Source organism: Hylobates moloch, unplaced genomic scaffold (assembly GCF_009828535.3).
Source record: "Hylobates moloch isolate HMO894 unplaced genomic scaffold, HMol_V3 SCAFFOLD_9, whole genome shotgun sequence".
NCBI classification, from domain to species: Eukaryota; Metazoa; Chordata; class Mammalia; order Primates; family Hylobatidae; genus Hylobates; species Hylobates moloch.
The window spans coordinates 92,737,366-92,751,729 of record NW_026652284.1 but is presented as its reverse complement, the minus strand read 5'-3'; the positions used below and the strand labels follow the sequence as shown (position 1 = coordinate 92,751,729).

Below are 14,364 nucleotides of genomic sequence, written 5' to 3'. Positions count from 1 at the left end.
TTTTTATCAGTCATTTGCTATTGAGGTGTAGAGGTTCCCTATGTCTTTTGGATATTGATCTATTATTAGATGTATGGCTTGAAAATATTTTCTCCCATTCCATAGCTTGCCATTTCTCCCTGTTGATTGTACAGAAGCTTTTAAGTTGGATGTATTCCTGTTTATTTTTGTTTTCGTCACCTATGCCTTTGGTGTCATGTCCATGAAATCATTGTGAATACCAACGTTATAAAGCTTTCTTCTCTTTTTTTTTTTCTTCTGGAAGTTTTACAGTTTCAGGTCTGGCATTTAAGCTTTTAATCCATTTTGAGTTGATTTTTGTGTATGCTGTAAGATAAAGGTCTAATTTCATTTTTTGCTTGTGGATATCCAGTTTTCTAAATACCATTTGTCAAGGAGACTATCCTCTCCCCTTTGTGCATTCCTGGTACCCCTCCCCCACTGCCCACACCTTTTTGTTGCCCTGTCTTATGGTGTGGACCTGTTACCCTTTCATAGATTTATTTCTGGTCTCTCTATTCTCTTCCATTGTTCTATATGTCTCTCTTTATGCCAGTACCATACAGTTTTGATTATTGTACTTTGGTAATATATATTTGAAATCAGGAGGTCTGATGCCTTCAGTTTTTTATTCTTTCGCAAAACCGATTTGGCTATTCAAGTTATTTTTGGTTTCATGTGAATAGTAGAAAATTTTTTTTCTGTTTACAATCCATGAACAGAGGCTGTTCTTCTATTTGTTTGTATCTTTAATTTCTTTCATTATTGTTTTATAGTTTTCAGTATACAAGTCTGTCTCCTCCTTAGTTAAATTATTTCTAAGTATTTTATTCTTTATGAGATTATTTTAAATTAGATTGTTTTCTGAGTATTCTTTTTAGATAGTTCGTTGTTAGTGTATATAGAAACACAATTGATTTTTGTATGTTGATTTTGTATCCTGAAACTTTACTGAATTTATTAGTTCCAACAGTTTTTTTGATAAAGTCTTTAGGATATTCTATATATGAGATTGTGTCATCTGCCAACAGACATTATTTTACCAATTTTTTTTTTTTTTTTTTTTTCAGTTTGGAGGCCTTTTGTTTCTTTTTCTTGCCTGAACTTCTCTGGCCAGGACTAGCAGTACTATGCTAAACAGGAGTGGGAAGTGAGCATCCTTGGCTTATTCCTGATCTTGGAGGAAAAGTTCTGTTTTTTTTTTGTTTGTTTGTTTTCCAGACAGTATGATGTTAGGTGTGGTCTTTTGATATATGGCCTTTATAATGTTGAAACATTTTTCTTCTTCTATTCCTAATGTATTGAGGATTCTTTTTTAACATGAAAAGGTATTTAATTTTGTCAAATGCTTTTTCTGCATCTATTGAAATTATCATGTGATCATGTGATCTTAATCCATTATTCTGTTAATGTGGTGTATCAAAATAATTGATTTTTGTGTATTGAACTATCTTTCTGTCCCAGGAATAAATCCGACTTGGACATTGTGTGTGATTCTTTTAACACTTTAATGTGCTGTTGGATTTAGTTTGCTAGTATTTTGTTGAGGATTTTTGTACATGTATTCATCAGAAATATTGATTTCTTGTTTTCTTTTCTTGTGATGTATTTTTCTGGCTTTGGCATCAGGGAATATTGCCTTTACAAAATTAATTTGAAAATTTTTTTTGTTTGTTTTTGGTTTTGTTTTGTTTTGTTTCAATTTGCGGGGGTTAGTGGGAGGAGTTTGAGAAGGATAAAAATTAATTCTTATTTAAACGTTTGGTAGAATTCACCAGTGAAGTCATCTGGTCATGGACTTTTCTTTGTTGGGAGATTTTAAAATACTGCTCAAATGGCCATATTAATAATGAGTCTGTTCAGGCTTTCTATTTCTCATGATTTAGTCTTGGTAGACTGTATATTTCTATAAATGTATCCACTTCTTTCTCTCAATTATCCAGCTTATCATATAATTGTTCAATATAGTCTCTTATGTCTCTTATTTTTGTAGCATTATTCTTTCTTTTCTGATTTTATTTATTTTAGTCTTATCTCGTTTTTCTTAGAATAGCTAAGGGAATCTCAATTGTGTTGAGATTTTCAAGAAACCAACTCTAGTTTTATTTTTAATTGTTTTTCTATTTTCTATTGTGTTTTTATATTTTCTTTAATCTTGATTATTTCCTTCCTTCTGCTAACTGTGAGCTTCTTTGTTCTTCTAGTTCCTTGAAGTAGAAAGTTAGGTTATTTACTTGAGACATTTTTCCTTTTTATGTAGATGTTTATTGCTATGAATTTCTTACATAGTCCTGTGTTTTCTGTTACTCTGCATTTAGGCATAGTGTGTTTTTGTTTCATTTGTATTGAGGTGTTTTCTATTTCTCTTTTTTATTGATGTGTAATAGTTGTACATATTTATGGAGTACAAGGGATATTTTGATACATGCATACAATATGTAACTATCAAATAAGAGTAACTGGAATATTCATTATATCAAACATTTGTCATTTCTTTGTGTTGTACATTTTAAATATTCTCTTCTAGCTATTTTGAAATATAAAATAAATTCTTATTAACTATCATCACTCTACTGTACTATTTAACAATAGAATTTGTGCCTTCTATATAACTGTATTTTTATACCCTCTTTATCCCATTGGAATGCTACAATTCCCGGTATCTAGTAACCACCATTTGACTCACTACCTCCATGAGATCAATTTTTTGTTAGCCCCCATATATAAGTGAAAACATGCAATATTTGTCTTTCTGTGGTTGGCTTATTTCACTTAACATAATGTCCTGTAGTTCCACCAATGTTACTGTAAGTGACATGTTTTTATGTTTTTCCTCCCCGTGGCTGAATAACATTCCATTGTGTATATATAGCACATTTTCTTTATCCATCCATCAAATGATGGTTGATTGAATACCTTGGTTATTATGAATAGGGCTGCAATAAACATGCACGTGCAGCTATCTCTTTGATACATTAATTTTCTTTCTTTTAGATAAATACCCAGCAGTGGGAATGCTGGATCATGTGGTAGTTGTATTTTTAGCTTTTAAGGGAAACTCCATGTTATTTTATATAGTTGCTGCATTAATTAACATTCACACCAACAGTGCATGAGCATTCCCTCTTTTTTTTGCATCTGGCTCAGCATGTTATTTTCTGTCTTTCTGATAGCCATTTTAACTGGTGTGAGATATCTCGTTGTGGTTTTGATTCTCATTTCCCTGATGATTAGTGATGTTAAGCATTTTTTCACTTACCTGGTGGCCATTTGTATGTCTTATTTTGAAAAATGCCTAATCAAAGCATTTGCTCAATTATTAATTGGATTATTTGTGGGTTTCTTTTTGTTTTGGTTTGTTTTGGTGTTTTTTTTTTTTTGCTATTGAGTTGTTTTAGTTCCTTATATATTCTGGTTATTAATCCCTTGTCAGATGGGCAGTTAGCAAATATTTTCTCCCATTCTGTAGGTTATCTCTTCACTCTGTTGATTGTTTACTTTGCTTTACAGAAGCTGTTTAGTTTGATAAATCACATTCATTTAGTTTTGCTTGTGTTGCCTGTATTTTGAGGTCTTATGCAAAAAATATTTGCCAGAACTAATGTCCTGAAGTATTTCCCAATGTTTTCTTCTGGTAGTTTCATAGATTAAGGACTAACATTTAGGTCTTAACCTATTTTGATTTTAGTTTTGTATATGGTGAGAGATAGGGGTCTAGTTTTATTCTTCTACGTATGGATATCCAATTTCTGCAGCACAATTTATTGAAGTCCTTTCACAGTGTGTCTGTTAAAAATGAGTTGGCTGTAGATATATGGAATTATTTCTGAGTTATTTTTCCTCTTCCGTTGGTCTGTGTGTCTATTTTTATGTCAGTATCACACTGTCTTGATTACTATAGCTTTGCAGTATATTTTAAAGTCAGATAGCTTGATGCCACTAAGCTATCTTTATTCTTTTTGCTCCCAAATTGCTTTAGTTATTCAGGGTCTTTTGTGATCCTGTAGGAATTTTAGAATTTTTAAAAAATTTTCTCTGAAGAGTGGTGTTGGTACTTTTTTTTAAATAAAAAAATGAACTCTGGCAAGTTTTATTAAATAAAAATTTTGCATTGTTTACTTTTCACCAGACTGTTCTGGCATGCTTCTAATGATATCAGAATCACCCAGATTAATGATAGCCAGTATGCATTGTATGTAGTATATTTCACATGCTGTACCCAATTCAGTGTTATTGACACTGTAGTGATGGATACCAGTTTTGGCCAACAATATTTAGTACTCTAATTCAGATTTCTTCAAAGTCCGGCAGTTTCTAGAGAGGATGATGAATTTTGCTTTGCCTTGTCTGATCATCTTCAGAGTTGGCTTGTACCCTAGCATCTTTTTAATGTGGTGTTGTGTTCAGTTTGCTAGTATTTGGTTGAGGCTCTTTGTATCCATGTTCATCTGAGATATTGGCCTATACTTTCCACTTTTCATAATGAGTTGGACTCTAGAGTTAATTGACTCCAGTGATATTTTCATCTTCTTTGTGGCCCCCATCTTCCTGCCTTAGGTGAAGGACAGGCCCCACTCAGGAGCACCCACCAAGATTGCCAAGGAGCAAGAAAATGGTATTGATACTTTGGAAGAAATTACTTTGAATTTGTAAATAACTTTGGGTAGTAAGGACCTTATAAAACTATTAATTCTTCCAATCTATGAACATTTAAATGTCTTTCCATTTTTCTTGTGTCCTATTTTTTAATAGTGTTTTATAAATTTCATTGCAGAGAGATTTCACTCCTTTAGTTAAATTTATTTCTAGGTATTTTATGTATTTTGTAGCTATTGTAAACGGGATTTATTTCATGATTTTTTTTCAGATGGTTTGTTATTGCCATATAAAAACGCTACTGAGTTTTGTATGTTGATTTTGTATCCTGCCACATTACTAAGTTTATTTATAAGTTCTAACAACATTTTGGTTGAATCTTTAGGTTTCTCTCAATATAAGATCATGTCATCTGCACACAAGGACAATATTACTTCTTCCTAATTTAGATGCCTTTTTATTTCTTTCTCTCATTTAATTGATCTGGGCAGGACTTTTGGTACTATGATGAATAAAAGTTATAAAAGTGGTCATTCTTGGCCTTGTCTCATTCCAGATCTTAGAAAAAAGGCTATCGACATTTCCCTGTTTAGGATAATGTTAGCTGTGGGTTTTTTTATATGTGGCCTTTGTTATTTTTAGATATATTTCTTCCATAACCAGTTTTTTGAGAGTTGTTATCATTAGGGGATGCCGAATTTTGTTGACTCCTTTTTTTTTTTTTTTGGTATTTGTTGCAATGCTTCATATAGTTTATTTCCATGATTCTGCTAATGAGATGAATCCTGTGCACTGATTTGAATATGTTGAATGATATTTGCATCCCAGGGATGTATCCCTCTTGATCACAGTAAATGATCTTTTTAATGTGTCGTTGTGTTCAGTTTGCTAGTATTTGGTTGAGGCTCTTCGTTTTCTTTTTCTGCTGTGTCTTTGGTTTTGGTATCAGAGTAAATTCGCCTCATAGAATGAGTTTGGAAGTGTACCTCCTTTTCAGTTTTTTGAAATAGTGTGATTAGAATTGGTATTAGGTCTTCTCTAAATGTTTGGTAGAATTTAGCAGTGAGTCCATTAGTTCTTGAGTTTTTTATTGATGGGAGACTTTTTTTTTACTACTTTGAACTCATTACTTGTTATTGGTCTGCTCAAGTTTTCTATTTCTTCATGGATCAATTTTAGTAGATTTATGTGTCCAGAAATTCATCTACTTCTTCTAAGTTTTCCCATTTGTTTGTGTATTCTTCTTCATAGTAGTCTCTAATAATTCCTTGTGTTTCTGTGGTATCAGTTTTAATGTCTCATTTTTTGGCTGTGATTTTTACCTGAGTCTTCTCTCTTTTCTCTTAGTCTAGCTAAGAAAAAATTGTTAATTTAGTTAATCTTTTCGAAAAGAGAGTTTTCATTTTATCCTTTGTGTCTTTTTTCACTCTCAATTTTTTTTCCTGTTCTGATCTTTATAATTTCTTTCCTTCTACTAATTTGGGGTTTGATTTGTCATTGTTTTCTAGTTCTTTGAGGAGCATCAGATTGTTAATTTGAAGTCTTTCTACTTTTTTGTATAGGTGTTTCCTGCTATAAATTAGTACTGCTTTTGCTGTATATTTTAGGTTTTATTTGGGGTGTTTTGTTTACATTTCCTTTTTTCAAGAAATCTTTTAATTTCCTTCTTAATTTTTTCACTGACCCATTGGTTGTTCAGGAGCATGTCATTTAATTTCCATGTTATTTGTACAATTTCTAATGTTTCTTTTGTCTTTAATTTCTGGTTTTATTCCATTATAGTCAGAAAAGATGATTAAAATATTTTGGAATTTGTCAAGACTTGTTTTGTGGCATAACCTGTGCTCTATCTCAGAGAATGTTCCTGGTGCTAATGAGAAGTATGTATACTCTGCAGCAACCAGATACAATCTTTTGCAAATGTCAAGTAGGTCCATTTGGTGTGCAGTGTAGTTTTATTCCAATGTTTCTTTGCTGATTTTCTGTCTGGATGATCTATCCATTGCTGATTGTGGAGTGTTGAAGTCCCCCACTATTATTGTACTGTTCTTTCTCTCTCCCTTTAGCTGTATTAATATCTGCTTTAAATATTTGGGTGCTTTGATATTGGGTACATATATATATATATATATTTATGATTGTTATATCCTCTTGATAAATTGACCCCTTCATTATTACATAATGACTTCCTTTGTGTCTTTTCAGTTTTTTGACTTGCTGTCTATTTTATCTAAGTATAGCTACTCTTGCTCTTTTCTGGTTTCCATTTGCATAAAATACATGTTTCATTCCTTCACGTTCAGTATATGCATGTCCTTATAGATGAGCATGTTCCTTGTAAGCAGCATATATTTCGGTCTTATTAGTTCATTCAGCCACTTTGTTTTTCAATTGAAAATCGAGTCAATTTACATTCAGTGCCATTATTAATAGATAAGGACTTACAAATGTCATTTTGTTACTTTTTTTTCTGGTTATTTTATAACTCTTCTTTTTCTTTCTTCTTCACTTCCTTTGTGGTTAAGTGATTTTCTTAACCACAAAGTTAGTATGTTTGAATCCCTTGCTTTTTATTTTTACTTTCTCTTTTATAAGCCTATGTTTTGTGATTACTGTATGGCTTACAAAGAAAATCTTTTAATTGTACAAGTTATTTTAAACTAATGGCTACTTAAGTTTGGTGGCAGAGAAAAGCATAGAAACAAACAAAGAAAAATCTATAAAGCCCTGCATTTTGATTTCATACTCCTCCCCATATTTAGGCTTTTTGTTGTATCAATTTATATCTTTCCATATTGTCTATCTCTTAACAAATTCTTATAGTTATTATTTTTGATAGATGTGTCTTTTCTTCTTCAGGCTAAAGATACAAGTGTGACACACCACAATTACAGTATTAGAATATTCTGAATTTGTCTGTGTACTTAATTTTACCAGTGAGTTTTATACTTTCAGATGATTTCTTGCTGTAACATCCTTTTTTTTTCAGATGGAAGGACTCTTATTAGCATTTCTTGTAAGACAGTTATGATGATGAAGTCTCTTAGCTTTTGTTTGTCTGTGAAAGTTTTTATTTCTCCGTCATGTTTGAAAGGCAGTTTTTCTCACTACTATATTCTTGGTTAGAAATTTTTTTGCCTTTAGCACTTTGAATATTCCATGACACTCTCTCATAGCTTGCTGAGAAGTCTACTGCCAAATGTATCATAGCTCATTTATATGTTATTTGCTTTGCTTTTGCTATTTGTAGAATCCTCTTTGTCCTTGACATTTGAGAGTTTGATTATTAAATGCTCTGGGATAGTGTTATTTTGGTTGACTCTGCTTTGTGATCTTTGACCTTTCTGTACCTGGATATTCATATTTTTCTCTAATTTTGGAATGTTCTCTGTTACCATTTCTTTGAATATACTTTGTATCCTTACCTCTCACTCCTTCTTTAAGTCCAGTGACACTTAGATCTGCCTTCTTGAAGCCGTTTTCTAAATCTTGTAAGCCTTCTTTATTCTTCTTAATCCTTTGACTGTGTATTTTCAAATAACCTGTCTTCCAGGTCATGAATTCTTTCTTCTGCTTAATCAATTCTGCTGTTGAGACATTCTAATGCATTTTTGCATTCATCAGTTCATCAATTGTATTTTTCATTTTTAGGTTTCTATTTGATTTTTTAATTATTTATATATATAATTTATCTAATAAACTTCTAAATTGATTATCTTATCTAAGTTTCTTGAAGTTCACTGAGCTTCCTCAAATTAGCTATTTTGAATTCACCAAAAGGTTGCATATCTCGGCCACTCCAAGGTTAATCACTGGTGCCTTAGTTAGTCTGTTTGGTTAGATCATATTTTCTTGAATGTTCTTGAGGCTTGTGGACATGTGTCAATCAATGTCTGAGCATTACAGAGTTAGTTATTTATTCCAGTTTTCACAATCTGGCCTTGCTAGTACCCATCCTTCTTCAGAGAACATTTCAAAAATTCAAATAGGATTTATTATTGAGTTCCCCAAGCTTGTAGTCACTACAGCTGTTTTAGTACTAGAGAGTATTCTAAGTCCAATTACACTCCAACCATCTTGTGGACTTCTATGTACTTATTTCTGATGGACTTTTGGGAGATCATGGAAAATTTCTTGGGTTGCCAGGATGATCCTTCACTCACCTTCCTCTCATTACCTCAAACAGGAGTCTCTTCATACTCAGCTGCCTGGAGTTTGGGAAGGGGTTATGTGGCCATTCCTGTGGCTGTTGTAACTGGCACCCAAAGCCTGCAATCTTCCAGACCAGCACAGCACTGAGGCTCACCCAGTGCCCATAATCATGGCCTGACTGCTGCTGATGTTTATTGATAGCCTCAAGTCCACTTTAAGCAGCTGGTAGTGAAGCCAGCTCGGATTTGGTTTGTTCCATCCTGCCAGGGTAGCAGATTTCCTTCTGGCATGGGGTGGATCTAGAAGAAATGATGGGAGCAGTGGCCTGAAATCAGGGGCTTTGGGGATCTGCCCCATGCTGTGTTGTGCTGTGGTGGCACTGTACTAGTTTCCAAGGCAAAGTCCCCAGTACTCTTCCCTCTCCTTCCCTCAAGTGGAAGATGTCTCTCTCTTTGTCTCTGCACCGTGCTAGAGGAGGGGTGACTGTGTTAGAGGAGGGGTGACATAGGTGCTTCTGTGGCCCCCGCAGCTGGTGTCACACTGGGTTGCACCATAAGCCCACAGCCTTCCAGGTCAATGCAGCACTGGGGCTCACCCAAAGACCATGGTCACTGCAGAATTGCCGCCACTGAAATTTATTTGAGGCCCAAGACCATTTCAGTCAGCTAGGGCTTAAGCCCTTCTGCTGTAGCTGTGGCTACAGATTTCTGTCTTGCCTGGTGTAAGAATAAGTATTCCCTCTGTGGGTACTGGCCCGGAGTCAAGGGCTTTGGAATTCTGCCCAATGCTGTATTCCATTGTGGTAGGATCAACACGGACTTCTAATGCAAAGTCCCAACTGAGTTTTATATATTCTTGTGTTGTATGTTTGCTGTGTAGAATCCTTTCATTTCAAATTGAAGAACTTTCTTGGCATTTCTTCTAAGGTAAGTCTAATGGTGATGAGCTCCTTCAGCTTTTGTATGGGAGTCTTTTTCTGTCCTTCATTTTTGAAAGACAGTTTGGCCATGTATGGTGGCAGGCTATTTTTTCTTTCCACATTTGAAATATACCATCACTCTCCTTTATGGTCTGCAAAGTTTCTGCTGAAATAGCTACTCTTATGGAGCTTCCCTTATATGTGGCAAGTTGTTCTTCTCTTTCTGCTTTCAAAATGTTTTCTTTGTCTTTAATGACTATTGACAATTTGCTTGTAATTGTCTCAGTATGGATTTATTTAAGTTACTCTTATTTGGTGTTCTTTGGACTTCTTGGGTCTGGATGTTCATTTCATTCTCCAGGTTTGGGAAAATTTTAGCTATTATTTATTTGAGTAAACTGTCTTGTTTTTCTTTTTCTCTTCTCCTTCTGACACTCTCATAATGTAAATATTGGTCCCTAAATTGTGAGCCTTAAAGTTTCTTCACTTTTTTCATTATTTTATTCTTTTTGCTCTTTGGACTGAATTATTTTTAATGATGTGTCCTTGAGTTGCTGGTCCTTTTATTAGCTTGATCTAGTCTGCTGCTGAACCTCGCTAGTTATTTTTCACTTTAGTTATTGTGTTCTTCAGCCCCATATTTCTGTTTGGTACTTTCTTATATTTTCTGTTTGTTGGAATTCTCATTTTGTTCATGCATGATTCTCTTGAGCTTTGTTTATGATAGTTGAGCATCTTTATGATAGTTATTTTGATTTGTCTGTCAGATAAATTGTATAACCTCATTTTATTAACGTTGCTGTCTGGAGATTTATCTTATTCCTTTGTTTGAATTATTCTTTTCTGATTCTTAATTTTCCTTGATGTTCTGCATTGGTGTATGTGTATTATCCAATTATACACACTGCATCCCGTCTGCCCAGACTCTGCTTGTACAAGAGAAGACCACCATCAACCAGCCTGGCCAGAGATTCTAGAGTCTCTACCAACAACTCTTTCCTTTTGCAAGGAGAAACAGACAGCTGGATTTTTGTTGGTTTGTTTTTTTGAGGCAGAGTCTTGCTCTGTCATCCAGGCTGGAGTGCAGCAGCGTGCTTACAGCTTACGGCAGTCTCAACCTTCCAGGCTCAAACTGATCCTTCTGCCTCAGCCTTCTGAGTAGCTGAGACTATAGACATGCACCACTCTGCTGGCTAATTTTTGTATTTTTTGTAGGGATGTGGTTTTACCATGATGTTCAGGCTGGTCTCAAACTCCTGAACTCGGCCTTTCAAATATTTAAAGTACTGGGATTATAGGTGTGAGCCACTGTACCCCATTAGCTGTGCTTTTTGTGTATTTGCTGTGTGCTGACCCACTGGGGGAAACTATGACATCTACCAGTCTGAACCACTATTTCCATTATCCCTTTTTTGTGACAGACCAGTTACAGTTCTAAGACTGGCAAATAGTTGCCAGTTCTTTGGGTAGTCCCGGCAAAGTTGGGGCATTGGATGCTTAGATCAACTCTTTTTCTTCTCAGAGAGAAGCTGAGAGCTGATTTTGTTTGTTTGTTTTTTGTGGTTGCTGTTATTGCTCATGTTATGCTGAGCAGCAAAGAAGACTTGGGACATCTGAGCAGCAGGGAAGCTTGAAGCTAGGGGCATCAATTGCCCCTAGCTTCCATCTCTGTTTTCCCCAGCTGGTATACTGTGCTGGTCCCATCAGAGATCCAAGACTGGCAAGACAGAAGCCAGACCTTTGTGGAGTCCTCTTGGAATGGTCGGGGTGCTACATGTGCAAACCAAGGCCTTTTCTCCTCTGGGAGAAGCTGGGAGCTAAGGGTGAATCTCTTCCTGATTATATGGCACTGTGCCAGTGGTGGGGATTCTGGCGAGAGGGTGTTCTGGATCTCTCTACTAGTTTTGGTCAGTCTGGTTTCACATTCACCTGGGCTGCAGGAGCCTTTCACTTAGTTTCTGGATTTCTCATAAAGGAAATTTGTCGATGATTTGTTCTTCAATTTGTGTTTTTTGGGGGTAGAGTGTACAGGACTTTCTATTTTGCCATTGTGCTGATGTCACTTGTCATGTTCTTTTTATTGGAATTATTTCCTAAATTAAAGTGCTCCTTGGTATTCAATTTATCACTGGCATCACGACATCTTTGTTAGTAACAGGTTTTTGTTTCCTAATTACTTGCTAGCATGTTATGAAGAATGGGATATTTTGATTGAGAATTTACTGTGTTTGAATCCTGGTTTACTGTGTTTAAATCCTGGTATATGTTGGGACTTTAGACCTAAGAGTGTATAACTAGTTATTTTAAGATATTATTACTTGGTATTTTTTTAATGAATAAATTGCCTACAAACTTAAAGATGATAAATCGTTAGAATAGATGTTTGGATTGGCTGCATGATTTTTAGATTTTTAGTACTTATATTAAGGATTATGTATAAACTGCTAATAATGTCTGCACACTAATTATAAAAAAGCTCAATTAAATTTTTTTTAAAAAGTAGTGATGAACTTGCAACTTGCATACAGTGTATGTTAACATACATGAGGACCATAGTGTTATCACTGATGATGTGAAAACCAGAAGACACAACTATGTTTTAAAAAGCAGGACTTTGTATTTAGGTCAAATGAATACTATACTAATTTCATCACTTTGTATTCTAAATTGTCTTCTGAGAATGTATGAAGAGTGTTAATATGCCAGCTCTCTTAGCAGAACTTCACAAATAGTTGAAAAAATCTATTTTTATATGAGTCACATCAATTGCTTCAAATAGAGAATCAGTAACATTGATTGCCTCAAATACTTAAATTCCAATGCAAGTTTTATTTTTGTATTCATTTCATGAAGTCAAAATAAAGTATTCGAAAGTTGATTGTGTTAAAGATAAACATATATTATACATTCAGTTAAAAATTAATATTTTATTAGTTTTAAATTTACTCAGACTTGTTTTACTGAGAAAACCATAGCCCAGCATGTTTTTTTTTTTAAATACCATGTATACCTACCTAAAAAAAGTGTATTACCATTGTTTTTGAAGAGTTTTATAAATATCAATTTTGTTGATAGTGTTAATTATTCAATATCATTACTTCCTGTTCACTTATTTTGTCAACTACTCAAGAAAAGTGTTAAAATGCCCCACTGCGGTTTCACATTTGTCTATTTATTCTTTTTATCTTTTACTTTTATTTTTTGCCTCATGCATTTTGAAGATATGTTATGAGCTGCATACATTTTGGATGCTATGGATTTTTTTTGACCCTTTTTTGACCCTTTTATTGATATGAAATCTCTCTCTTTTTCTCTGGTAATTTTCCTTTGTCTATATATATATCATATGATTAGTGTGTCATGTTATGCCTTTTAACATCTTTTTACTTTTAAGTTATCAGTGTCTTTATATTTAAAGTAGACTACTAGTAAATAGCGTATGGTTGCATCTTGATTTTTTATTGTTTGAAAATCTCTCTCCCTTAGTTGGAGTCTTTTAACCATTAGACTACTTATGTTTAATATAATTATTCACTTGGTTAAAGTTTGTCTACCATATTGCTATTTTTTTATTGAATCCACCTGTTAATTGTCACTTTTTTCTTACCATCATTTTTTTCTCTTCTATTAGCTTATTAGCTATACCTCTTTTGGGAGGAAAGGAAAGCATTTGCTCTAACACTTGTAACGTGTATCTTTGGCTTATGAAAGAAAACCTGTCATTATGTCAAATAGACAAATCCATCATTAAATAATATTATACCACCTCACATATCATGTAAGAACCTTCTAATAGTGTATTTCCATTTCCTCCTTCAGTTCTTTGGGGCATGTTTTCATTTATCTTACTTTTACATATGTTATAAACATCACAACTCTTTTAAAAAAACTTTAAGCAAAAAAATTATCTTTAAATATTTAAAAGTGAGCAAAGGCCACAAATTAAAATTTAATATTAAACATAAAATTATTTATTTTGTGATAAAATACAAATGTAAATTTTGGTGGTACATAATCTCATAATAAAAACAAAGCTCTTATAAAATTAAAAAACAGAAATGTACTAGGAATTGGTTGTTGTGTACACAGAATTCATAATTGCAACCAATAAAATTGTAATATTTACCCATCACGATAAAACTGTTGTTAAAATATACAAATATTTTTATATGCAGTTGAAATAATTGAACTAAGTGGTGTGTGTTTGTGGATGTGGTTGTGAGAGAGAGAGAGAGAGACAAAGTAAAGCTGATTCAAAAAATAAATAAAAGAACATAGTATGCCAGTACCATGTTCTCTTTTTCCTGATCATTGTCAATAAGTCCTAGAAAGGTTTGGGTTTTTGAAGTACTATTTTGCAAATAAACCAAAATGCCCTACTATGATACTGAATGATTTTGAAAATAAAACCTTTAGATTTTCATAGCTATTCAGGAAAATCACCGAAAATCTTAAAATATTCAGTTAGTAGAGTGCTAAAAATCTTCAGTTTTTACAATTTTAAGTAAATAGCAATTATTGAAAACAATAAACAGGAAGACATTTAAGTGTGATTTCTTTAAAAGAATGAAAGTTCAAACACTGTACAATATTAAAATTTGAAACTTTAGTATTTTAGTATGCCTTGACTTGTTAAAGGGTCTTTATATATATATATTTATATATTTTTTTATTTTTATATATATATTTATATATAT

The 14,364-nt window shown here is 33.4% G+C and overlaps 1 protein-coding gene and 1 pseudogene across 2 annotated transcripts in view; one reads left to right on the top strand and one right to left on the bottom strand.

Annotated features, from left to right (window-relative positions):
• Window positions 1–14,364, top strand: part of CSMD3 (CUB and Sushi multiple domains 3) — a 1,208,741-nt gene that overhangs the window by 887,886 nt on the left and 306,491 nt on the right. The window lies entirely within an intron of this gene.
• Window positions 4,116–4,544, bottom strand: LOC116813531 (large ribosomal subunit protein eL30-like; annotated as a pseudogene).